Raw genomic sequence first — 25,613 nt, 5'->3', positions numbered from 1 at the left:
CGGAAACCCTGTTTCTACAAAAAAAAAAAAAAAAGAGTCAGGTATGGTGGTGTGCCATTTGTGATCCCTGACACTCCAGAAGCTGAGGTGAGAAGATCGCTTGAGTCTGAGAGGTCGAGGCTGCAGTGAGCCATGATCATGCCACTGCACTCCAGCCTAGGCACAGAGCAAGACTCTGTCTCTAAATAAGTAAATAAACAAATAAATAAACAAGCAATATACTAGAGAATCCATTTCCAGAGTGGTAGAATGGTATCTAGGATGAACTTGCTCGCTGCTGACACCAACAAAAATATGAAGTGAAAACTGTCTACTGAAGGGAGCCTGCTGAACCCTGATAAGAAGGTGGGTCTGTGACCAGTTCACCTGGGCTGCTCCCACTGCCCTCCCTCCCCAGCTCAGTGGTGAAGTAGCCATGGCCACCAACCTCACAGACAGCGAGAGACTCCGCACTTGGAGCTCTGTGAAAAGTACGGGCCCCATAACAGAGCCAACATTGTGTCTGGACTTGCAGCACTCTGGGAAATCTCTAGATTCGCCTCAGAACTCAGCTGGGGGCGGAGGGGTAGGGTAGATGGCAGGTGGCAGATACCCCTGGGGCATTATGAAAACCACAGCAAACTGCTGGCAACCTCAGCTGCCTAGAGCTGACTACAACTGAAGTCAACATGAGCTTGACCCTGAATTTAAAAGGAAGTCCTAAAGAATCAGAGGAGCTACGGAACTTCAAAAGCTCTGACACATTCCTCGGGAAGCGAAGAGGCTGTATGCATGCCCCAAAAAGACCTGGGAAAGGACAGGACACCACAGTCACTCCTCTCTGGGTGACCATGAGACCCTGTGACCCTGTGCAATCAGGAAATGAAAGCTAAGGCCGTCTTACAAACTCCCTGAAGCTGGACAGCATGCCGAGTCTGTCTCGTACAGATCCTTGATGAAAGGTGTCAGAAACACAGGCAAGGCATGTATGGAAAGGAAATCTGATCAGTGACTGGCTAATTATATACAATTATACTGGCTCGGCTGTGACCCCACAGAATCCAGGATTTAAAAACAAAAAGAGGCTGGGCGTGGTGGCTCACGCCTGTAATCCCAGCACTTTGGGAGGCCAAGGTAGGCGGATCACGAGGTCAGGAGTTCAAGACGAGCCTGCACAATATGGTGAAACCCCATCTCTACCAAAAATACAAAAATTAGCCGTGTGTGGTCATAGGTGCCTGTAATCCCAGCTACTCAAGAGGCTGAGTGAGGCAGGAGAATCACTTGAACCCAGGAGGCTGCAGTGAGCAGGTATCGGGCCACTGCACTCCAGCCTGGGCAAGAGAACAAGACTCTGTCTTAAACAAATAAATAAATAAATATAAAAAGAACTTCAAAAGTTAGCAGATAACTTAGTGGTCACACATTACAGGAAATACATAAACCAAAGAACTAGTAAAGGAAAGCTGCTAAACTAACAGTAACAAGGCAAACACCACCAACCATCAAATGAAAAAGAAAAAACACAGTATCAACAACAAACTTTGAAGGGTATGGGGATTTGCTGCCCGAATTGTCCAGTTTTTAACAGAGAATTACAAGACATGCCAAGGAACAGGAAAGTATGTCACATGCACAGAATGCGGGAAAAAGTGGCCAAGATTTTGAACTTAACAGACAAACACTTTATCAGCACCACATGCTAATCAACTGAGCTAACCAGCCACACAACAAAAGACTTTAAATAAGATGTTATAAATATGTTGAAAAAAATAAAGAAAAGGATTATCTGAAGAATTTTAGATTACAATACCTTTATCTTCCTAAACAGAGAATAGTAATAAGGTGATTAAAAGCATCAAACAAAAATTCTGGAGTTGAAAGTGTCATAAGTGAAACTCACTAGACAGACTCAGCAACAGACTTGAGCTGGCAGAAGAAAGAATCAGCGAACTGGAAGGCAGGTCAACAGAGATAGTCTAGTCTGCAAAGAAAACAGAATGAAGAAAAATGAACAGAGCCTACGAGACCTGTGGGGCACTATCAAGAATACCAACACATACATAATAGGAGTCTAGTAGGAGAAGAGAAAGAAGGAGAAAAAAATACTTGAAGAAAACGTAACTGAAAACTCACCAAGTTTGTTAAAAGTATTAATTTATACATTTAAGAAACTCAAAGAACTCCAAGTTGGATAAACTCTAAGATATCTACAACTGGACACATCATAGACTGTTGAAAGACAGAATCTTGAAAGCAGCAAGAGAAGCAGTTTATCTTGTAAAAGGGATCTTCAATAATGTTAAAGGTTGGCTTCTCGTCAGAACCCAGGGAGACAACACAACCACAGTGTTGCGAAAGAAAAAAAAAAAGATTTTCAATCAAGAATTCAATATCCAGGCCGGACGCAGTGGCTCACTCCTATAATCCCAGCACTTTGGGAGGCCGAGGTGGGCAGATCACCTGAGGTCAGGAGTTCAAGACCAGCCTGGCCAACATGATGAAACCCCATCTCTACTAAAAATACAAAAATTAGCCAGGCATGGTGGCGGGCACCTGTAATCCCAACTACTCAGGAGGCTGACGTAGAGAATTGCTTGAACCTGGGAGGCAGAGTTGCCAGCTGAGATGGTGCCACTGCACTCCAGCCTGGGTGACAGAGCGAGACTCCATCTCAAAAAAAAAAAAGAACTCAATATCCAGACAAACTCTTCTTCAGAAATGAAGGACAATCTAAAAAAGTTGATCATAGAAGTAGAGAGTAGAATAGTGGCCACTAAAGGTTGGGTAGGGGAAGGACAAGAGAGGATCAGGGGAGGTTGGTCAATGGGTTCAAAGTTACAGTTACAAAGAGTGAGCTCTGGTGAGTAACAATGTAATGTATATTTCACAATAGCTAAAAGGGAAGTTTTTGAATGTTGTCACCACAATGAAATAAATGTTTAAAGTGATGGACATGGTACTTACCCCATTTTAATTATTATACAATGCATACGTGCACTAAAATATCAGACTGTGCCTCATAAAAATACAGAATTATTGCATCAATTTTACATAAAAATTATATTTAAAAACTGAGAAAATCTGTCATTAGCAGACTACCCTGTAAGAAACAGTCAAGAGTCATTCAAGATGAAATAAAAGAACACTGGATAGGAATTGTATTCACATGAAGAGAGAAATAAAAGAGTTCCAGTAAAGGTAACTAAGTAGATACTATGAAAGACAATGTAAACATGGTTTTTTTTTTTTTTGTAATTTTTTTATTCACTTACTTGTTTTAAAAGACTACTGCATTAAGCCCCCACTGTAAGACCGTGCTGATGGACTAATAGCACATAAGATATAAAGTCTATGATACTAATAGTTCAAAAGAGAGGGAAGGGAAGCAAGATATTTTGCGGAAAAATTTTTGTATACTACCAAAACTAAGTTAGTATTAATCCAAACTAGATTTTTAAAAATTTAAGATGAAGCCACTAAGAAAATAATCCCATCAAATATATATATAAACAAATAATAAGGGAATTTTAAAAGTATATTAAGAACTATCTAATGCAAAGAAGGGCAGGAATAGAGAAATAAAAAAGACATAATTATGACATACAGAAAACAAGTAGCAAAATGATAGAAGTAAAGCGTACCATATTGGTAAGTAACTTAAATGTAAGTGGGTAAAAAAGACAAATCAGAACACCAAGACTGGCAGAATGAATTTTTTTAAAAAATTACCCAAACATAGGCTGCCTACAAGCAACACACTTCGAATTCAGAAACACAAATAGGTTTAAAAGATGTATCATAAAACAACCACCATGAGAAGTTTGGAGTGGCTACACTAGTATCAGACAAAATAAAACTACAGTCATGTGCTCCATAACTACAAACCATATATAAACCGTGGTCTCATAAGATTACAGTGGAGCTGGAAAATTCTTATCGCCTAGTTACACTGTAGTGTGATACACTACTCACAGGCTTATAGTGATGCTGTCTAAGCAAACCCACTGCTCTACCAGTCGTATGAAAATACAGCACAGGCCAGGTGCAGTGGCTCATGTCTGTCATTCCTGCACTTTGGGAGGCCGAGGAGGGCAGATCACGAGGTCAGGAGATCGAGACCATTCTGGCCAACATGATGAAATGCCCATCTCTACTAAAAAAAAACACAAAAACTAGCTGGGTGTGGTGGCGTGAGCCTGTAATCCCAGCTACTCGGGAGGCTGAGGCAGAATAGCTTGAATCCAGGAGAAGGAGACTGCAGTGAGCCAAGATCGTGCCACTGCACTCCAGCCTGGCGACAGAGTGAGACTCCGTCTCAAAAAAAAAAAAAAGTACAGCACATAAAATTATGTCCAGTACATAATACTTGATAAAGACAATAAAGGACTGTGTTGTTGGTTTATGTACTTATTATACTATACTTCCTATCATCATTTTACAGTGTACTCTTACTTTTAACTGTTAAACAGCCCCCACAGGTCCCTCAGGAGGTATCCAGGAGAAGGCATTGTTATCACAGGAGATGACAGCTCCATGCGTGCTACTGTCCTTGAGAACCTGCAGTGGCACAAGATGTGGAGGTGAAAGACGGTGATATGGATGGTCTGGACCTTGTGTTGGCCTAGGCTAATGTGTCTGTTTGTGCCTTTATTTTTAGTTTAAAAAAAATAAAAATAAGAAAGCTTCTAGAATAAAAACATAAAAAAAACTTTGTACAGCTGTGCATGTATTAGTGTTTTAAGTGTTATTACAACAGAAAGAAAGATTAAAAAACTAAGAAGTTTATACAGTAATAAGGTTACCTTAAGCTAAGGTTAATTTATTATTGAAGAAACAAATTTTTGTTATAAACAGTGTCCAGTGTTTATAAAATCAACAGCAGTGTACAGTAATGCCCTAAGCCTTGACATTCACTCACCACTCACTCACTGACTCATCCAGAGCAACTTTCAGTCCTACGAGCTCCATTTGTGGTAAGTGCCCTATGCAGATGGTGCATTTAAATCTTTTATACTACCTTTTTATTGTACCTTTTCTATGTTTAGATATGAAAGATACACAAATACCACTGTGTTATAATTGCCTGTAATTTTCAGTACAGTAACATGCTGTACAGGTTAACAGCCTAGAAGCAATAGGCTCTACCATATAGCTTAGGGGTATAGTGGGCTAAACCTTCCATGTTTGTGTAAATACACTCTGTGATGCTCACACAATGACAAAATCGCCTGGTGACATATTTTTCAGAACTTTCCTACCGTTAAGAGAGGCATGATTGTATAAGACAAAAATCATTACTAGAAACAAAGAAGGACACTTTATACTGCTAAGAGGGTCAACTCATCAATCTATTATAAATGTGTATGAACTTAACAACAGACGCCCACAGCATGTGAAGCGAAAACTTACAGAAATACAAGAAGACATAGACAATTCAACACGAACTGGAGATGTCAACACTTCACTTTCAATCACAGAAGAACTAGGCAATACATCAGTAAGAAAACAGAAGACTTGAACAACATTATAACCCAACTAGATACAACACAAACGGAACACTCCACCCCAAGTGCACAATATACGTTCTTCCTAAGTGCACATAAAACATTCTCCAAGATACTAGGCCTTAACATAACCTTTAATACATTTAAAAGGATTAAAAATCACAAAGTATGTTTAACCACAATGGAAAGAAATTAGAAATCAGCAGAAGAAAATCTGGGAAATTCACAAATATATGAAAACTAAACAAAACATTCTTAAATAACCAATGAGGCACAGAAGAAATCACACACAAAAAAATTAGAAAATACTTTGGAATGAACAGAAATGAAACACAACATAAAAGTTAAAGGGCACAGCTAAAAGAGTGCTTACAGAAAAATGTATAGCTCTAAATTTTTAGTCTACTTTTTAAAAGATTTTAAATCAATAGCCTAACTTTACACCTTAAGGAATTAGAGAAAGAAGAACAAACTAAACCTAAAGCTAGCAGAAGGAAGGAAATAACAAAGATTTGAAGGGAGATAAATAAAATAGAAATCAGCAAAACACAGAGATAAATCAGTAAGACCAAAAGCTGGTTCTTTCTGTTTTGTTTTGTTTTGAGAGAGTCTCGCTGTGTTGCCCAGGTTGGAGTGCAGTGGCGCAATCTTGGCTCACTGCAGGCTCCGCCTTCTGGGTTCATGCCATTCTCCTGCCTCAGCCTCCCAAGTAGCTGGGACTACAGACACCCACCACCACGCCCAGCTAAGTTTTTGTACTTTTAGTAGACACTGGGTTTCACTGTGTTAGCCAAGATAGTCTCAATCTCCTGACCTCCTGACCTGCCCACCTCGGCCTCCCAAAGTGCTGGGATTACAGGCGTGAACCACCATGCCCGGCCAAGACCTGGTTCTTTGAAAAGATATTGGCAAACCTTTAGCTAGACTGACCAAGAAGAGTCTCAAATTATTAATATTAGGAATGAAAGGCAGGAATTACTATGACTTTCAGAAATAAAAAGGACGATAAAGGAATATTAAGAACAATTTTGTCCCAACAAATCAGATAACCTAGAGGAAATGGACAAATTGCTACAGAAATGAAAACCACTAAACTGACTCACGAAGACATAGAAAATCTAAATAGATCTATATTAAGTAAAGAGGTTGAATTTATTTTAAAAAACAAAAAACAAAAAACCTCCCAGAAAGGAACACAAAGGACTAAAAGGCTTCCCTCGTGAATTCTCCCAAATGTTTAGAGAAGAGTTAAGGTCGATCCTTCATAGTCGCTTCCTAGAGAGGGGATACTTTCCAACTTATTCTATGAGGTCAGTGTTACTCTAATGCCAAAACCAGACCAAAACATAGAAGGAAACAAAACTATACATCAATATCTCTAATGAATATAGACATGAAAGTCCAAGAAAATACAGACAGCACATCTTCCTTGGAGTAATGTCTTTTACTCCCTAAAGTCTAACACATGGATTGACAGATCAATAGGATGGAAGTTGAGAATACAGAAATGATCCAAATATGTATGAAAACAAAGACTATTAATAAAACAATTTTTCAACTAAACGGGAAGATGAAGGATGAATCCATAAATCATTGGGACAGGACAGTTATTTGAGAAAAAAATAAAGCTGAAGTCCTATCTCCTTCTTCATAAAAATGTAAATTCCAAATGATCACAGACTTAAACATATAATACAAAACCATGAGTGAAGAGCTCTGTTCATTAATGAGAAAAAAGACTAACAATCCAATAGAAAACCAAAAGCACTTTGAGAGGCCGATGTCGTTGGATCGTGCAGTCAGGATTCAAGGCCAGCCTGGCCATTATAGCGAAACCCTATCTCTACTAAAAATACAAAAAATTAGCCAGATGTGGTGGCGGGTGCATGTAATCCCAGCTACTCAGGAGGCTGAGGCAGGAGAACTGTTTGAACCCGGGAGGTGGAGGCTGCAGTGAGCCATGACTGTGCCATTGAACTCTAGCCCGGGCAACAGTGAGAGACTCCATTTCAAAAAAAAAAGGACACAAAGTTTACATAAAAATAAATTGCAATAGCTAATAAATATGAAAAGGTTCAAAACTACAGTGCTAATTAAACAGAGGTAAACTGGAATAAGAGAGAGAGTTCATGCGTGACAATGGAAGGGCTGGGAGGCAGATACCTATGGCCTGGCCCATGGTGTGAACGATGCCTCAAAATCTCTGCTGCACCATAAGGACTTCTACCAAAACCAGCCATGTGCCTACGCACAGTTCCACAGCCAGGACTTTATCTTCCAGGTTATTTGGAGGTGCAACTATAAGGATGCTTGTTCCAGCTCTGATTGTCACAGCAAAAGATGGGAGACTATCCAAATACCAATCAAGCCCAAATTCGTTAACAAATTATAGTATAGACACACAATTGTTAAATGTAATAGATAACATGGATATAATAAAAATACAATAAGGACAGCAATATTCACAAGTTTTGAGTGTTGGGCACTGGCTAAACCACTTCTCCTTAGTTATTTTGTTTAACTCTCAAAACAATGCTAAGTTTCTATTGTCACCCCATCACCACTGAATTAATTGCCAAACTGCACTGGGCTTGCAGCTTGAAGTAAATCTGTGCGTGAGATGCAGAAAGTCAGCAGACTCACCAGTAAGTAAAGCAAGGCGAGAACCACGGTGTGTCCCTTTCATGCCATTCCTGAACACATGTAGCTTCTTGACCTGTTACAGTCACCAGACATCCCAGATGAAATAAATCCATATAGAGGCTTTAGGGAGGGAAACCGGTGAGCTGCTGTCTGAAGTATTTTCGCACATTTAGGCATTTCTTTTTTCTTTTCTTTTTCTCTTTTCCTGAGGCAGAGTCTCTGTCGCCCAGGCCCAGGCTGGAGTGCAGTGGCACGATCTTGGCTCACTGCAACCTCCGCCTCCCAGGTTCAAGCGATTCTCCTTAGGCATTCTTTTCCAAGTAAAAAAAAAAAAAAAAAAACTAGTTTAATTTTTCTAATAAAAAAAGTAAAATAAAATAATTCACCTTGGAAATTCTGATTTTAATGAGATTCTCTAGTTCTCTTAACATTTTAAAGTATTAATGTATTATAGGCCAGGCACGGTGGCTCATACCTGTAATCCCAGCACTTTGGGAGGCTGAGGCAGGCAGATGACTGGAGGTCAGGACTTCGAGACCAGCCTGGGCAACATGGTGAAACTCAGTCTCTACTAAAATTACAAAAATTAGCTGGGTGTGGTGGCAGGCGCCTGTAATCCCAGCTACTCTGGAGGCTGAGGCAGGAGACTTGCTTAAACCCAGGAGGTGGAGATTGCAGTGAGCTGAGATGGTGCCACTACACTCCAGCCTGGGCAACATAGCAAGACTCCATCTCAAAAGAAAAAAAAAAGTAATGCATTATATAACAAAATACCAACTGCATGAAGCTATATGTAGCTGCATTTAGATTTCTCTGCCTCTAATCACCTCATGCATTTCTAATATGAGACAGAGTCTTTAAGTTCTATTTTCTGATCATCTTCCATCCACCATCTTTCCATATTCGGTACCATTAGATGATGTCTGATTTCTACAATAAGAAGAATGAGAATTTTGGGATGATGACATAAATGTGTATTTTATGGTGACTGTATTGTGGCAATGATGTTGAATATACTTAAGCAATTTAAACTACTGTTTGTGATTATCATAAAAATACATGTAATTGCCAACTATGAATTTTTTCTTTAAACTAATGGAGTAGTCACTTCTAAGCTTTCTTCTTTTAGAAGAATTTATTGAATGAATTAAGTTAGCAATCATATCACCAGACACTGCTTACTTCCCACGCCCCTAGAAAAAAGAACATTTTTCAATACATTGTTTTCCCTAATTGAGACTCATAAACTCATAAATCATGGTTGTTTCCAAGCTTTTCCTTGAGGCCTTTTTATTTTCACAGCCAGAGGCCCTAAACTAATCAATCATGGCATCATGTCATGGGTAATTACCACTGGGTGAAGTGCCTCCTGTTTCTCCAGGCTGAAGGGAGACTCTCAGCTTGGTATTTTAAAGCACTTTTGCCTCAACAACCAAATGGCACACAGGAACCTCTGTTATGGCAAAAATATGCATGAACGTACATACAGGTGGGACAGCCTAGGAAACACGTGCACACTCACACCCATGAGCCCTGACTCAGAGGCTCCCGGTGATGCCATCCTCATAGTGTTAGGTGACTTGGAGGAAGATGAGACCTCATGAAAAGAACAAGTGCCAGTGCCATGCCCAGGCAAAGATCCCAAGCCGGAGGAGTCCGCACCTGAAGAAAACCAGAGCAAAACTTCAAGGGTCAAAGGACCTGGGCATCGGTGCAGGGCTCACTTGAGACTGAACACGTTCCCCACGGAAGATCTGTATGCTTCTAAAGAACACTTTTGGCCGGGCACAGTGAATCACGCCTGTAATTCCAGCACTTTGAGAGGCTGAGGCGGGTGGACTGCTTGAGCCCAGGAGTTTGAGACCAGCTTGGGCAACACCGCAAAACCTCATCTCTACAAAAATTTACAAAAATGAGCTGGGCATGGTAATGCATACCAGTAATCTCAGCTACTCTGGAGGCTGACGTGGGAGGACTGCTTCAGTCTGGGAGGTGAAGGCTGCAGTGAGCCGAGATGGCGATACTGCACTGCAGCCTGGGCAACAGAGTGAGACCTTGTCTCAGGGAAAAAAAACACTTTCACATGTTTTACCATTTCCTTCCAAATTCTCAAGGCACATTTCACTCTACAGCTTTGGTGTCTTCCCAGATCTATCTTCTGCAGTTGTTGTGATAATGTCTATCTGAGGTTCCAGTGTAACTAAGCTATGGCTGGGTACCTGGGTGGGAAGCTGACACCCTGGGCTCCGTGGATGGGGTTGACATCCTGGATTCAGTAGGTGAGCCTGACAGCCTAGGTCAGTAGATGGGGCTGACACCCTGGGACTGGTGGTGGGGAATGACACCCGGGGCTCTGTGGGCGGGGCTGACGCTCTGGGCTAGTGGACGGGGCTGACGCTCTGGGCTCTGTGGGCGGGGCTGACGCGCTGGGCTCTGTGGGAGGGGCTGACGCCCTGAGCTCTGTGGGCGGGGCTGACGCCCTGGGCTAGTGGGCGGGGCTGACGCTCTGGGCTCTGTGGGCGGGGCTGAGGCTCTGGGCTCTGTGGGAGGGGCTGACGCCCTGGGCTCTGTGGGCGGGGCTGACGCCCTGGGCTAGTGGGCGGGGCTGACACACTAGGCCCTGCTATCTTGTTCATGAATTTTTTCAGTGTGAGATATCCCCTCTCATCCTCCAGCTCTGTGCTCTACTTTCATCAAACCCTCCTTGCCAGAACGAAGTGTGGAGGAAATTCTGTTCTTTCCGCCATGACTCAGTTCTGTATTTGTGAGGTGGGTGACCCTTGGGATGGGAGAAGCAGGCGTGAGAGATACACCACCCAGTAGAGACGCTCTGACCCTGTGCATCTGCAGGTACCTTCACAAAGACACAGCATCCTCTTGGAGACTTGCGATTGAGAATTTTCCAAACAGAAACACCAAGCTACAGAAAGACCCATTCCTCACCCACTCTGTCTCACACATGCCCCTCGCGCCCTGTCACTCTGACGTGGCATTGTTCCTTTTCTTGTTCCGAATCCCCCTGTGTGGGGTGGAGCAAGTTGTGACGGAGTAGTTTCCTTTTCGGCTGCAATTCTCTCCCCGCCTTCTGGAAGGTATCTTTCCTCTACTCCAGTGGTTCTCAATGACTGCCCCAGGGGACACTGCCAAAGCCCAAGACATTTTTGATGATCAGACTGAGGAGGTGGCCCTTGGCCTCTCATGAGTGGAATCCAGGGATGCTGCTCACTCCCCTCAACACATAGGACAGCCCAGCAGGGATTATTGTGTCCGGAATTGGTGGGTTCTTGGCCTCACTGACTTCAAGAATGAAGCCACGGACCCTACTGGTGAGCATTACAGTTCTTAAAGATGGTGTGTCCAGAGTTTGTTCCTTCTGATGTTCAGACGTGTCCGGAGTTTCTTCTGGAAGAAGAAGAAGAAGGAAGAAGGAAGAAGGGGGGGGGGGAGGAGGAAGAAGACGGAGAAGAAGAAGGAAGAAGAAGAAAGAAGAAGGAGAAGGAGGAAGAAGAAGGAGGAGGAAGAAGAAGGAGGAAGAAGAAGGAAGAAGGAAGAAGAAGAAGGAGGAAGAAGAAGAAGGAGGAAGAAGGAGGAAGAGGAAGAAGAAGAAGGAGGAGGAGGGAGAAGGAGGAGGAAGGAGGAGGAGGAAGAAGAAGGAAGAAGAAGAAGAAGAAGGAAGAAGAAAGAAGAGGAAGAAGAAGGAAGACGAGGAAGAAGGAAGAAGAAGGAAGAAGAGGAAGAAGGAGGAAGAAGGAAGAAGAAGGAAGAAGGAGGAAGAGGAGGAGGAGGAAGAGGAGGAGGAGGAAGAGGAGAAGGAAGAGGAGGAGGAGGAGGAAGAAGAGGAAGAGGAGGAAGAAGAGGAAGAGGAAGAAGAAGAAGAAGGAAGAAGAAGAAGAAGAAGGAAAGAAGAAGAAAGAAGAAGAAGACCAGAGAATACCAGTGCAGATATCACTGTCATCTGCAGTGTACTGCAAAGTACTGTTGGCCAGCACCTCTCTTGGCCAATGATGAGAACACCACAGTTGCTGGCTGGAGAGAGACCTGAGATACCCAGAAACGTCAACTCCTTGAGGACACACGTGTCCTGTCACAAGGAAGGGAGCGATTTCTTTGTGGCCCCTCCTTCTCTGTGGTCTCTAATTTGAGAGTTGCTGAGCTCACTGTATTAAAAATGCTAACACAAAACCGAGGCTATTGAGGCAGATTAGCTTCCTGATCAGGATGGAAGATGCGAAGGGGTGAAGGACCAGGGCACAGCACGCGGGCATCACGTCCATGCACCGCTGCTGTCCTCCAAACCATTCCCAGTGGGCTTCACATGTAGTTACGAGGCCACAGTAAAGTTCACAGTCACGCTTCCAAAGAGACTCATTATTTGTGCAAACACACGGCTCCTCTACACACATCGGCTCGCAGACAGCAAGGAGCCCTTCAAGGGCTTCAGCCCTATTTAAAATATTTACCAAAACAGATGCCAAGTCTGACACCACGTAAAAAGCGGATGAGGAGAAAAGGCCTGGAACACTCTGCTCTTGGAGGGGAAAGTTTTGCAGAAATGAGGATATGAGACGAATGCAGCTAGGAAGAGCCCCCAGGAACTCTGCCACCTATGGGCACGCATGAAACCTACAGAGGGAACAGAATCTCACCCCTCCCGCCCCCACTTACATTTTTGCTCCCACCATCATTTTTATATGTAAAGAATGCAAAGCATGGAGTTTAACTGGACACTTCTCCGTAATTAGCCACCCTAGCCCAAACCCCTCTGTCTTGCCATGTTTCCATGGTTTACTGCTCTTTGTTCAACCTGGGATATAAGTGTTCAGTTCCAAATGCTGCTTTGTTTCTTTGTTCTTCATGTGAAGGTCCCATGTCCATGAAAAGCTTACTAAATGAAATTTGCATGCTTTTTTATTTTTATTTTTATTTTTCAGATGGAGTCTCACTCCGTCACCAGACTGGAGTGCAGTGGCGCCATCTCGGCTCACTGCAACCTCTGCCTCACAGGTTCAAGCAATTCTCCTGCCTCAGCCTCCGGAGTAGCTGGGACTACAGGCGCCTGTCACCACGCCCAGCTAATTTTTGTATTTTTTGTAGAGATGGGATTTCACCATGTTGGCCAGGATGGTCTTGATCTCTTGACCTCGTGATCGCCTGCCTTGGCCTCTAAGTGCTGGGATTACCGGCATGAGCCACCATGCCGGGCCTGTATGCTTTTCTCCTTGTCCATCTGTCTCAGGCCGGAAGCCCCAGGAGGGGAGAGGAGGAATTCTACCTCCCCCACACTGGAAACTGCAATATTCCACAAGTTCACTCAACACAGACAGACCCCACAGGCGGATGCTAAGGAGTCAAAAGGATTTTCCAGCAGCTTTGACCTCCGAAAACATTCCTTGACTGGATGCGCTGATCGTGTGGCAGGCAGAGGTGAGCTTGGCAAGGCAGGGTAAAGGACACGGCCTGAAATGTTTGGGGACCACTGTGCACAGCAGGGTCTGAGCATCTGGGCAGATGGTGCCACGCCCCAGTGCATCCTTTCAGGTTTGCGTGACTGGGCTTAGGACTGACAGCCGAGCCCAAGCCATTTGGTTGAGGAAGCCCATCATAAACAAACCTTTTCTTCATTTGGAAGATTTTTGATGGAGCACGCCCTTGGCTCACTTGGCCCAATCTGCCCTTCTGTATCACCCAGCAGAGCCTGGAGGCATTTGGGTTTGAGACCCCCGCCCCGTCTCAACTGCAGGGAAAAGGAGCTACTTCCAGAGGCATCACTGTCTACACCCAAAAGGTGTAACACTGTCTACACCCAAAAGGGCAGCATTTTCTCTGGGCAGCGGTTTCCGCAAAGGCCACTGAAACAGAGGCAACTTCAACTACACGGTTCGGCAAAGAGAAGGAAACACAGAGAGCTGGGGAGAGAGAGGACAAGGCTCATAAAACACCAGTTTCAACAGCGTCAGCAATGCCTCCCCTTCTGCCCAAGGGAAATGAACTGAATCCAGCCTGGAGTGGCGCCAGGTGTGCAGAAGCCAAGGTGGAAAGAACATGAGAGGTTTTCCTGGTCTCCCAATCACTGTGGAAGTGGAGGAACCACCACACTATGACTCCAAGAGGAAGGCGAAAGGCATTCGGGGGCCACACAAGAACAAACCGACCACAAAATGGGCAACAAATTTGAGCTGACATTTCTCCAAGCAGACATCTATATGGCCACGAGCACACAGAAAGATGCTCAACATCATTACTCGTTAAGGAAACGCAAATCACAACCACAACAACAGGTGATCAGCTCACACCCACTAAGGCAGTCGTAAAAATAGAAAATAACAAGTTTTAGTGAGGAGGTGGAGAAACTGGAAGGCACCCTGTGCACCGCTGGTGGGGGTGCAAAATGGTGCAGCCTCTGCAGAAAACAGTACTGAAAAAAATTATGAAGACGAGGAGGCAACCCAAGCGCCCTCAGGTCAGATGAACAGACAAACAAATGTGGCATATTCCCCCACAGCATATGATTCAGCCTTGAAAAGAGAGAAAATTCTGTCCTTTGCTACATCAGGGATGGGACATTATGCTAAATATGCCAGCCACAAAACAACAAAGGCTATGTGAACCCACTTCTGTGAAATATCTGGAGCAACGAAATCCACAGAAACAGAAAACAGAATGGAGGCTGCCAGAGGCTGGAGGAGGGGGCAGGGAGTTGTTTAATATTTCTATTACGCGGGATGAAAACAGTTCTGGAGACTGGTCACATAACAACGTGAATGTATCAGAACTGTACGCTCGGAAATGGTTAAGATGCTCAATTTTCTGTTACGTATTTTTTAACACAATTTTTTAAAAACCATGCAAACTAGGAGAATTCCACAGAAGGAAACAACAACAACAAAAAACCCATATAGAACATTCCAAGCAGAGAAGCATGCCCTCGGTGGAACCACAGCCATGCATGGACACACGCGGATGTGTCTCCCTTCATGACTGCATGTGGCCTTGCACATGGGTCCCTGGGGGGCCCACAGATGTGGGCGTACACACAGATGTGCCTCCCTCATGACTGCATGTGGCCTTGTGCATAAAACCGACAGCTTATACTTTCCAGGGAGCTTCAGTCATGTTCAAGAATTGCTTTGACTGTGCAAGTCTGCTTCATGGTGGACCTTACGATCTGCTGAAAATGCAGCTCCACGGCATAAAACACCTTATTACGGAGTTGACTTTGAGGACACATCACAGATTTTCTGGGATGATCTCTTCTCTGGGTGAAAACATTTGAGATTTCATTATTCATTTGCTATGACCCTAAAATCACCAGAAACACATTCATCTCTGACCTTCTGACATTAGGAAAGTGGCTTGTGGCCAAGTCTACTCATCTGAAAATAGGAACCATCATGACATCATCCACCCTTCGAAGCTGCTCAGCTCAGAGCCAGGCCTGCCACGTGGCTCCGTCAGGGTCCTATTGCAAGCTCTCCCACTATCAAGGCTAGCAGCAGGAATGGTAGGCTCAAGGACTGCCAGGAAGGAAGAGTTTAACACCACCTTTGCCTCTCTCTCTCCTGTGTTCCAGCAACCCTCTGATTTGAAATGTTGAGCCAATGAACACAGCCCTAATTCCCAGAAGCTATTGTAGCAGTGCGTGTGCCTGCCCCACAGTTGCCAGGGCCACAAAGCCACCCTTGGGGGGGCCTTTGCTCGGCAGCCTCTTATTAAACTCCAGCCTCACGGAACTGCCAGGCCAGGGAGCCTCCAAGTGCCAAGGGCGTAGCACCCCCGCAGCCATCCTTGGACACTGCATGCTCATCTCCTGAGGAGAGAGAAAGGCGGCTCATGTGGGTCAGGCTTTGGCCAGGGTGGCAGAGCGTCACACGGCCTGTACCTCGGTTCCGGACATGCCTTCACTGTACAGCTGCCTTGGGCTCCTGCCGGCTCCTGCCCACGGCTAATTCCTAAATTCCCAATTCACCAACTAGGGCCAATCTTTAGAGATGAAACTACAGCAATGGATTCAGAGTGAGGGGTCACAGAACTGCACTCTGAGATGAGAAGCATGAATGAAAATGGGCTGTCGGGCTCCTCTGTCCGTCGACTGAGTTATTTTTACTCAAATTAGCTGGATCATTCAAACACTTCATTCTACTATCCAGCCCCTCTCTACGACTGCACACCCACCCCCTAGGAAATTCCTTTTTCTTTCCTTTGTGATTTAAAAGCTAAAACCAAAATCTTTCATAGGAATAACCTATGTGCCCTTAGCCCTCCTTTCTCACAGAAAAAGCATTTATTCAAAGTACTTCACATAGTAGTATGAAATATTAGTATTTAATGATGACACAACAAATTAAATGGCTTCTGGCCTTCCAAAGCCACATGACTGTCCTCGAGTTCCCTAAGGGTGAGGCCCCTCAGAAGTCCCATCTGCCTCAGTGACCACTGCGCATAAGGTCATGAACCGCAGGCCTCTGGACACCTTTGCTCGGTCTGGGACAGTCACATGGCCATGCAGTTCTATCCATCCACTCCAAGACACAGAGTTAGGGTAGGGGATAACAGATTTGAGAGACCATCATCCAGCATTCCTCCTCCCAGCCTGGGGCCCAGGTGCACACGTGAGGACCCCAAGACACAGACACATGGCAGTCAGCAGCTGCTCCTGGGATTCCAAGTTCTCCTATTGGCCCCTCTCCTCCCATTAGTTACACCTTCCCTCCTTCTCTTCTCCTGTCCCTGAATGACAGTCTCTACTTCTCAGCCAGAGCAGGAAGCCTAAACAGGCTGCTCCCCCTAGCCAGAGAGGCACACACTCTCAGCATGAAAGCTGGAAATCTCAATCACACTCGCAAACCTAAGGAGTGGCAGAGGAAGAAACGCCTGCGTGGCCTGGGCATGTCTTCACAGGATGGCAGCAGAAGTACATGTACACACCCATGCACATGCTTACAACGTGACTGTGAACATACGCACGCACACTGACACACAAACACATACGCACCCCTTTCAACCTAACACCGAGCGCTGAACACAGAGAGAAGAGACATGGGAAGGTGGCATTCCACTCAAAAATGTCCAGCGACATTGCATTCCTGCACCAACACTGCCCTCCCCGTAAGGGTGAGGTCACAGACTATGCCCAGATGACATCCTCGCAGGGACAAGACGGATGGGAGCTCACAAACTATCACCACTCCAGAGAAGTCCAAAGCCTCGGTAAGCATATTTGGGCAGTTGAGGGGCATTTGAGGATTCGGTGCAATTCAGTAAGCCTGATTTTAATTTGATGATGAAAAGTACAACTGCATACAATGTGCTGTTTCAAGGCAGCACTGCTTTGTGTGACTGTTCGGGTGTGGAGGGCTGAAGGAGGACCCAGCATGGCTTATTAGCAGAAATTAGCAGTGTCTCTCACTGCACCTGGGCCGCTCCTAACAGCACACCATAGGCCAGGCGGCTTGTAAGAAACGGAGATTTGTTTTGAGTGCTGGAGGCTGGAAAGCCCAACATCAAGACACTGGTGAGTTCACTGTCTGCTGAGGGTCCACTTCTTGGTTCATAGACAGTACCTCCTGGCTGTGTCCTCACATGGCAGAAGGTCTCTCTGAGGCCTCTTTGTTAGGCGTGCTCATCTCATGTATGAGGGTTCCACCCTCCTGATCTCATCACCTCCCAAGGGCCCTACACCTCCTAATACCATCACCTTGGGGGTGAGGATTTCAATATAGGCATTTTAGAGAGACACAAACATTCAGACCACAGCAGGGGGCAACTGTGGTTTGGAGAGAGGAAAACAGCAAGTTCTATTTTGGACCTTGTGATATTATGATCATACTGGGGTTTGTTTATTTGTGACACAGTCTTGCTCTGTCGCCCAGGCTGGAGTGCAGTGGCGCAATCTCGGCTCACTACGAGCTCCACCTCCCGGGTTCACGCCATTCTCCTGCCTCAGCCTCCCGAGTAGCTGGGACTACAGGCGCCCGCCACCACGCCCGCCTAATTTTTTGTATTTTTACTAGAGACGGGGTTTCACCATGTTAGCCAGGGCAGTCTCGATCTCCTGACCTTGTGATCCGTCCGCCTCGGCCTCCCAAAGTGCTGGGATAACAGGCGTGAGCCACCACGCCCGGCCGATCATATTGGGTTTTGTCCACAGTTCCTTGCTCGTAATTTTTTGTTATAATGTTGCGGCGCTTTAGGGTTCAGAAGCAGGCTCCGGAAACAGAATATCTGACCTTCTCCTGCCCTCCTTTCACCTGCCCAAAGCAGGACTTCATCAGACTGCGGTCATAAAACTCTCATCCCAGAGGGGGTCCTGCCCCTATCCTGGAAGGCTATGTGGAGAAGGAAGGCTGCATAGAGAGGACAGGAAGAATCTGAACAGACCGTCCTTGCTGGGTTTACATCATACCCTTTCTATCCAATCACATTTCGACACGGTTGTCCACGCTGCATCCTGGACAACCCATGAAGCCTCCAGGAAAGGCCCAAAGGACAGGGTCTGGGGAACTTCCTGAGAGATGAACACATGGAAGCCAACAAGAACCCATCCACGTGCTGGGAGGGTGGGGCACCCCAACTCCACTGGAACAGAAGCTCCTACACTAGGGACCCTTCCAGACCTCGCCCTGCATATCCCTTCATCTGGCTGTCCATCTGGATCCTTTGTAATACCTTCCATAATAAACCAGTAAGTTTGTTTTCCCTGAGTTCTGCGAGCCACTCTGGCAAATTAACAAACTCAAAGAGACAGTTGTGAAAACCCCAACTTGAAGCCAGTAGGTCAGTCGGAAGTTCTGAAGACTTGCAACTGGCGGGAAGGAGGGGTGGTCTTGTAGAACTGAGCCCTCAGTGGGGGGGATCAGAGGCTACCTCCAGGTAGACAGTGTCTAAATTGGACTGGAGGACACCCAGCTGGCATCCGCTGCTTGTATATGCAGAAAATTCTCCACATTTGGTCACAGAAGCCTTCGTCTATGTTGGTGATTGTTGCTGTGGTGTGAGAGCAGAGGAAAAATACTTGAGAGTTTTCCAGAACAGGCTTGTTGGGGAAGTCAGTGAGATCGCTGTGCACTATGACATGGCAACCCTCTCCAAGCTGATGTGCCAGATGACACTGTCCATTTCTTCTGTGAAAGGTGCTGATGGATGAATGCCTCTTGCACCAGCTAAGACTTGCACTCACCCAGGGCTAGCTTGGTCGCAAGCCTGAATATGCCAGTTGTATTTGTTACTGTAATTATGTTGTTTAGGTACTTATTGCAAAATGTGACATCATCTGACAGCTAACAAGAAGAGAGTTATTTGTATAAACACTAAGCGGAATGCTTTAGGAAAAAAAATAAAAGTGGGTTGCTTAAAACAGCTACTTGTGCACATGACAACAGTGAAACACTGAAGTGAAGGGGTGAAAATCTACTAGGATCCTGCATCTTCCAAGTGTCTTAAGAGTTTTTGCCCATTTTAAAGGAACTGAAACCTGAGAATCGCTAAATATGCACTTTGAGTGTGGCCGATGTGAGAAACATGAGGTGGCATTCCAATCAGTAAGCCTCTCCTCAATTAAAATCTTCATAAATTGGCGGGGCACGGTGGCTGACACCTGTCATCCCAGCACTATGGGAGGCTGAGGCGGGCGGATGAGGTCAGGAGATCAAGACCATCCTGGCCAACATGGTGAAACTCCATCTCTACTAAAAATACAAAATTAGCTGGGCGTGGTGGCGGGCACCTGTAGTCCAGCTACTGGGGAGGCTGAGGCAGGAGAATCGCTTCAACCTGGAAGGCGGAGCTTGCAGTGAGCCGAGATCGTGCCACTGCACTCCAGCCTAGTGACAGAGCAAGACTCCATCTTAAAAAAAAAAAAAACTCATAAATCATCACGCATTGTAAATAAGGTAAAAGGTGTGAAGTATTAAGCTGTTCTGGGCTGTCATCTGGAAATGGACATGCCCTAGGGGATGAAAGGTTTCCTCTCCCCTGAGAGTATTATTAAATCAAATCCTCCTGCCTCCATGTTGCACGTCCCTACAGCTGGCTTCCCTCAGGGTTCTTCAAATTGTCTACAATGTCACTCCTCCCTTCCATCTCTCCTCACCAGGTGTTCTTTTATGCCAGTATTCCCTGGAAAAACCGAAAGGATACATGCAGATAATTTGCTCAGTGGGAGTGTCAGTATGAAGTCTATCATTTTGCTCCTGAGTCGGCACACAGTTGAGACTCCTTTTCAGCTGACCCCAGCCCTCTGCCACTGTGACCCCCCAGGAACAGTGGGCACCAGGCGCACAGCTTTTCTCTGCCTTCTGTTATTTCAGCTTCTTTACAAATGGCCACGTTCATTTTCACAGTCACTGTAAAGGCAAAAGCAACAATTCTGCTTCACGGTTCTCCGCACATCTCTTAGTAAGCCACGAACCCCTCAGCCCCACAGGGAGCTGGGGGTGGAGCAGTGCAGCCCACGCAGTTTGCACCAACCAGGCAGGTCCAGAGCCAAAGCCAAATCCTGCTCAGTGGCCAGCGGCACTCGCCAGCATGATTCATTTTTGCAATTCAGACATGCAGCAACATCTTCTCTTGGGGCATCTGGGGTGCAGCCAGCAGCAAGAGTGGGCAGGGGCAGTGGGCATCCTCACTACCGCATGTTCAGAGCACACGTGCCCACAGACCACGCCGGTGGGGCTCCCGGCTCCACTGCCACATTCAAGGGTCACTGCTAACCTTGCTGGGAATGGGAACAGCATCCCCACAAACTGCCCTCCACACATCTCGACTCAGCAAAACTGTCCAGTGTCCGAGGACAGCTGGAACTGAAACAAGTGCCTCCCTCACACATCATGTGCGGCAACTTGGTAAAGGTGACTTTGCGATGCACCGGGGAGCACGTGAGACCCCCACACAGGCTGCTCAGCGACTCAATCAGCCATGCCGCACATGACCCCCAGTCCTGCCCTTCAGATGCCCCAGCGCAAGACAGCAGGCACAGGGCCTCCAGCCCCCACTTCGGTGGAGCCAGCACCTGCAACCCTGGGCTGAGACATTTCCCAAAGAGGCTATGGCGGCGACAGAATCAGAATGGGGTCTATGGTTTCCTGAAGTTCACCAGGGCTTGGCATCGGTACAGGGCTGGCCTCTTTGGGAAGAGTTTGAACAGCTACACTATCGAGTGTATGGTGTATGGAGCAAGTCAGACATGTTCTCAAGCACTCAGGTGAGACGGTTCACGTGGCAAATAGGAGAAACCGTCAGCAAATGCCTTCCTAGAGGTGAGTTTCAAGCCCGAAGCACCTGCGGGATTGACGGGTGTGGTTTTGCCTTCTGCTCAAGCAGATGTTTACTGGGGCTTTATCTCCTTGTAAGACACGATCATCTACTTCCCCAGGCAGTGTCTAAACATGCCAACCCAGCTGGGACCCTCTGCTCTGCACTTCAGCTGCAAGCAGGGCTCAGCCCAGGCCCTTGTGTTCTTTACTGTTAGCGGCAGCAACACCTCAGTAAATTCCACCTCAGACAGGGCATTCACACAGGACGCCTGTCCCGTCACTCCCGGCAGAGGCTGCACGCTCAGCAATGAAGGCTGCCACGAGGACAACTGCAGGCAGCACGGGAGCCCTGCGGTCTGTGTCACCCGGTGTGGCCTGAACAGAAGGGACAACACTGGCCTCTGCTCTCCCACAGAGCCCATGTCTGCGGGTCACACACAGGGGATGCGACTCTAATTAGGACCCCACTTCGCTGTGAGGAAGACAGACCCAGAGTGGAGATCGGCTCCCTCATGCTGCACAGAGGCTGGGACCGAAGCCCCAGCTTCGGAAGGTACAAGGACAAGTGGTATTGATTCTGATGTCACATGTCACGTGGCTCTTTTCTCAGCAGAACTATAAGATGTAGTTTCTCATCAACAGAGCAAGTGACAAATTCATGGGAACTCCCCCGCTCTCCGGCCTGAGGAGGCTGGCTAGGAGGAAAAGGGACACTGGCTCTGGAAGCTGGGGGACAGGAAGCAAATGCCCACACGAACCTTCCCTTCCCACACGTCCCCTAGGCCAGGACTGCAGTGCTGGTGGGGGACAAGCTGTCAGGGCCTCTGCCAGCCCTCCCCCGCACAGTAGTGACAGGCAAAGGTGGGAAACGCTGTCCCTCAGATGTCCCTCCAGGGGCACCTGGGCCCACACTGCACAGGGACCACATGGGGACATCCTTCTCTGTGTGGCCAGGGGTACTCATTCCGCCCATGTGGAAAGCTGGCCTCTGCCCCAGGTCCGCCCCAGCTCTTCTCCAGTGAGGGGGAGGGTGTCTCCGAGGAAGGGGCTGTGTTAATCATGTCTTTACATTTTCTGTATTTCCAGGTGTTCTGACACGGGGCCTCGCTGATCCTAGAGACATGGCCCCTCTCAATTGCTAGAAGTGCTGGCCAATTCCTAGAGGGAAGCACTCATCACCTGCTAGTGGACCTTCATATGCAAACCAACCACACAGAAGCCCCCCAACTACCTCCTTAAGCAGCTCTCACCCCGGGCTCCATTCCCTGGCCACAGACACCCAGGGCCGGGGATCTGACAGCCAGGGGCAGCCCCACACCTGGAACCCACTGGCATTCCTGCCCTGTTTCCCTGCGCTCCCTTAGCCTCCTGCTGACCTCAGAGTGGCCCCTCGCAGCGAGCCTCCTCCTTCTAGGGTCTCTGACACCAGCCAGTTCTGTATCTGTGTGTCTTTCTATTTCTGGTTAAAACAGATCCGAGCACACTTTAAAATAGGGCCTTGCTCCCAGGAGGGCTCCCCACACACTCCACGTGCCTGCCTCCTCCTTATCTGATTGGATCTTAGGGATATCCAATCTTTTGGCTTCCCTGAGCCACATTGTAAGAACAGTCTGGGGCCACATAAAATACACTAACACTGATGATAGCTGATGAGCTTTAAAAAATGCGCCAAAAAAAAAAAAACCTCATAATGTTTTAAGAAAGTGTAAGAATTTGTGTTGGGCCACAGTCAAAGCCATCCTCGGCCACGAGCGGCCCACAGACTGGACAAGCTTGGTCTCACTGTTCCGTTCACTTGACTCCTCATCTCTGATGAAATCTATACAGTCCCTTCGGCTCCGTGTGTGTGTGTGTGTGTGTGTGTGTGTGTGTGAAATCCCAGGTCTCAGTGTTCCATTCACTTGACTCCTCACCTCTGCTGAAATCTATACAATCCCTTCGGCTGTGTGTGTGTGTGTGTGTGTGTGTGTGTGTGAAATCCCTACATCACACCTCTTAGAGGTAGAGATGTAGGAGAAAATGGGCAGATTTAGCAAACGGCTCACTGAGATCACCCGATCCTTCTATTTCCCAAGTAGATAATCTTAAAACAAATACATCCTCAGGCTTCTGCACGGGGGACGGGCATGTGGGGAGGAGGGGATGTCAGGGGAGGCCTCAGAAGCTAATCCATGGATTGGCGGTGACTGTGAAAACCAACACTGAATATTATTTCCAACATAAGACAGGATCAGCACCTCTGAAGGTCAGGCACACACGTGTGTGTGGCCTGTCCCCCGCCCCCCCACACACACACGTGTGTGGCCTGTCACACACACTGGGGCCCACTGAAATAGGCCTTGGATTGGAGCCGGGTGTGTGTGAACTGTGCTATTGGTGGAGAGAAACCCAGTAATCCCCCACACCCGTGGGACTTTCTGCCTTGCCCCTTTCTCCTTGTAAAGAAAAATACTTAATTTTACAGGTCTTCAGATAATTCCCGCTTTGGCCAAAAAATAAAAAGAGGGAGGCTTCACTTTACCCTTTCACCAAAGAGAGACCCAGCCAAAGACTGTGTTGACTTACGGAGCTCAGTTTCCTACGCTCTGAAAGCCATGAGCAGTAGCCTCCATGCCTGGGGCCAATGTCTGTGGTTCTTTCTCACATGTACATCTGTCTCCTTACTGTAGAATTCACCTTCATCATATGCCTTTGTGGTTTGCCCTTAATTATTTTTTCAATACCAGGAGAAGAGTGGCTAACCAAATGCAGTCTTCCACACAAAATTCATCATCATTGCCCACAACATCCCTGCCAGGGCGCCCATCAACACTGGCCACCTAGGTGACATTTACTTTTAGAGGCAAAAAAAAAAATTTCTGGCAGGTGCTGCCCCCTCAAGATGAATTCTCAGCAAAGGAAATATTAACAAAGTTCTCCTCCTGGCACAATGACAAAAAAATACATAAACGAAATGTCGGCTTTCTACAGTTTACATCACTCACACCCCTCGCTCTACAAAGGCCTACAAATTACAGCTGTTGATGTTTTCCCATAACCTAAACTTTCACTCTACAGAACTCCGACTTGTCTAAATGTATTTATACTCTTGGTAATGGACGGCTCATTATTTACACCGGTTGTTTAAACAGTAACCAGATTGTTTGGGGCTGGCACGTCTGGGTCAGGATGGGTTTGCCGGCTGTGGAACAGCACTCAGGCCCACGGATGGAAGGAGCCACAGAAACTGGCGAGGGGGATGTGGGACTCAAGAAAGGGGCTTTGTGAACTGAAACTAGGCCTACATTGTGGATCCTCGAAGACCCAAACTGCAACGCAATGTCAGAGAACGCCCAACCCCAGAAACCCAATTGCCCCCACCTCTGAACCCAGAGCAGCCTCTGGAAGATTCCGGTATGCCCCATTTCCTCAGCTGCGCTTGGCCCCTCCACATGAATTCAGGGCCCCTCTAGAAACCTCTCCGAGAGAGTCCTTTCTGACTCCTTTCACCAAAACACTCCATCGTAACCTCAAAGTCCTCAGAGAGTATGTTTACGGCCTGGGAAAAAGGAGGCTTCCCCATGCCAGAGTTCAGAAGGTCCTTGGACACTGGAAATGAGCCAAACTCACTCAGAAAACACTTAACAGGGGCAGCAAGAATGAGAGCTGAGGGCCTACAGGGCATGGCGGCACCGCAGGATAATCCTGAGCTGTACTGCATTTTCCCTCCTAAAGGAGAAGATACTGCAAAAGAAGATGTTCTGTCAAGAAGAAAAATGTTCCAGTCAGGTATGGTGGCACGCACCTGTAGTCCCAGTTACTTGGGAGGCTAAGGCAGGAGGATCATTTGAGGCTGGGAGGTCGAGGCTGCAGTGAGCAGAGATCATACCACTGCACTCCAGCCTGGGTGACAGAGGGAGATCCTGCCTCTAAACAGAAGAAGAAAAGAAGGAAGAAGACAGAAGAAAGGAGAACGTTTGAGGGGAAAAAAAATCAAAGTGAAAGAAGCTTTGACCTATTTTTGATGGTAGAAGGCATCCTCCGCCTCTAGAAGGCAACAGCCTGGCTCTGTCACTTTCCCAGAGAACAGAAACCACTCCTGTCCATTTGTCAGAGGCCAGGCACTCTGGCCTCCCCTTACCCCATGCACACTCTAGGGAGAAGAGCAGCTACCCACCATGCAGGTGAGACAGGCTCCGGGGGACCCTGGCATGACAGTGTCATCCTAGAATCTGGTCACCTCCATGACTGCCAG

At 46.7% G+C, this 25,613-nt stretch overlaps 1 protein-coding gene across 3 annotated transcripts in view; it reads right to left on the bottom strand.

Annotated features, from left to right (window-relative positions):
- Positions 1-25,613, bottom strand: part of ROR2 (receptor tyrosine kinase like orphan receptor 2) — a 226,369-nt gene that overhangs the window by 62,334 nt on the left and 138,422 nt on the right. The gene's annotated exons all lie outside the window — the stretch shown is intronic.

The sequence above is a fragment of the Trachypithecus francoisi genome, unplaced genomic scaffold (genome assembly GCF_009764315.1).
Source record: "Trachypithecus francoisi isolate TF-2019V2 unplaced genomic scaffold, Tfra_2.0 Lachesis_group16, whole genome shotgun sequence".
Taxonomy (NCBI): Eukaryota; Metazoa; Chordata; class Mammalia; order Primates; family Cercopithecidae; genus Trachypithecus; species Trachypithecus francoisi.
Note: the sequence above shows the minus strand (reverse complement) of the source record. Positions and strands in the feature narration are given on the sequence as shown.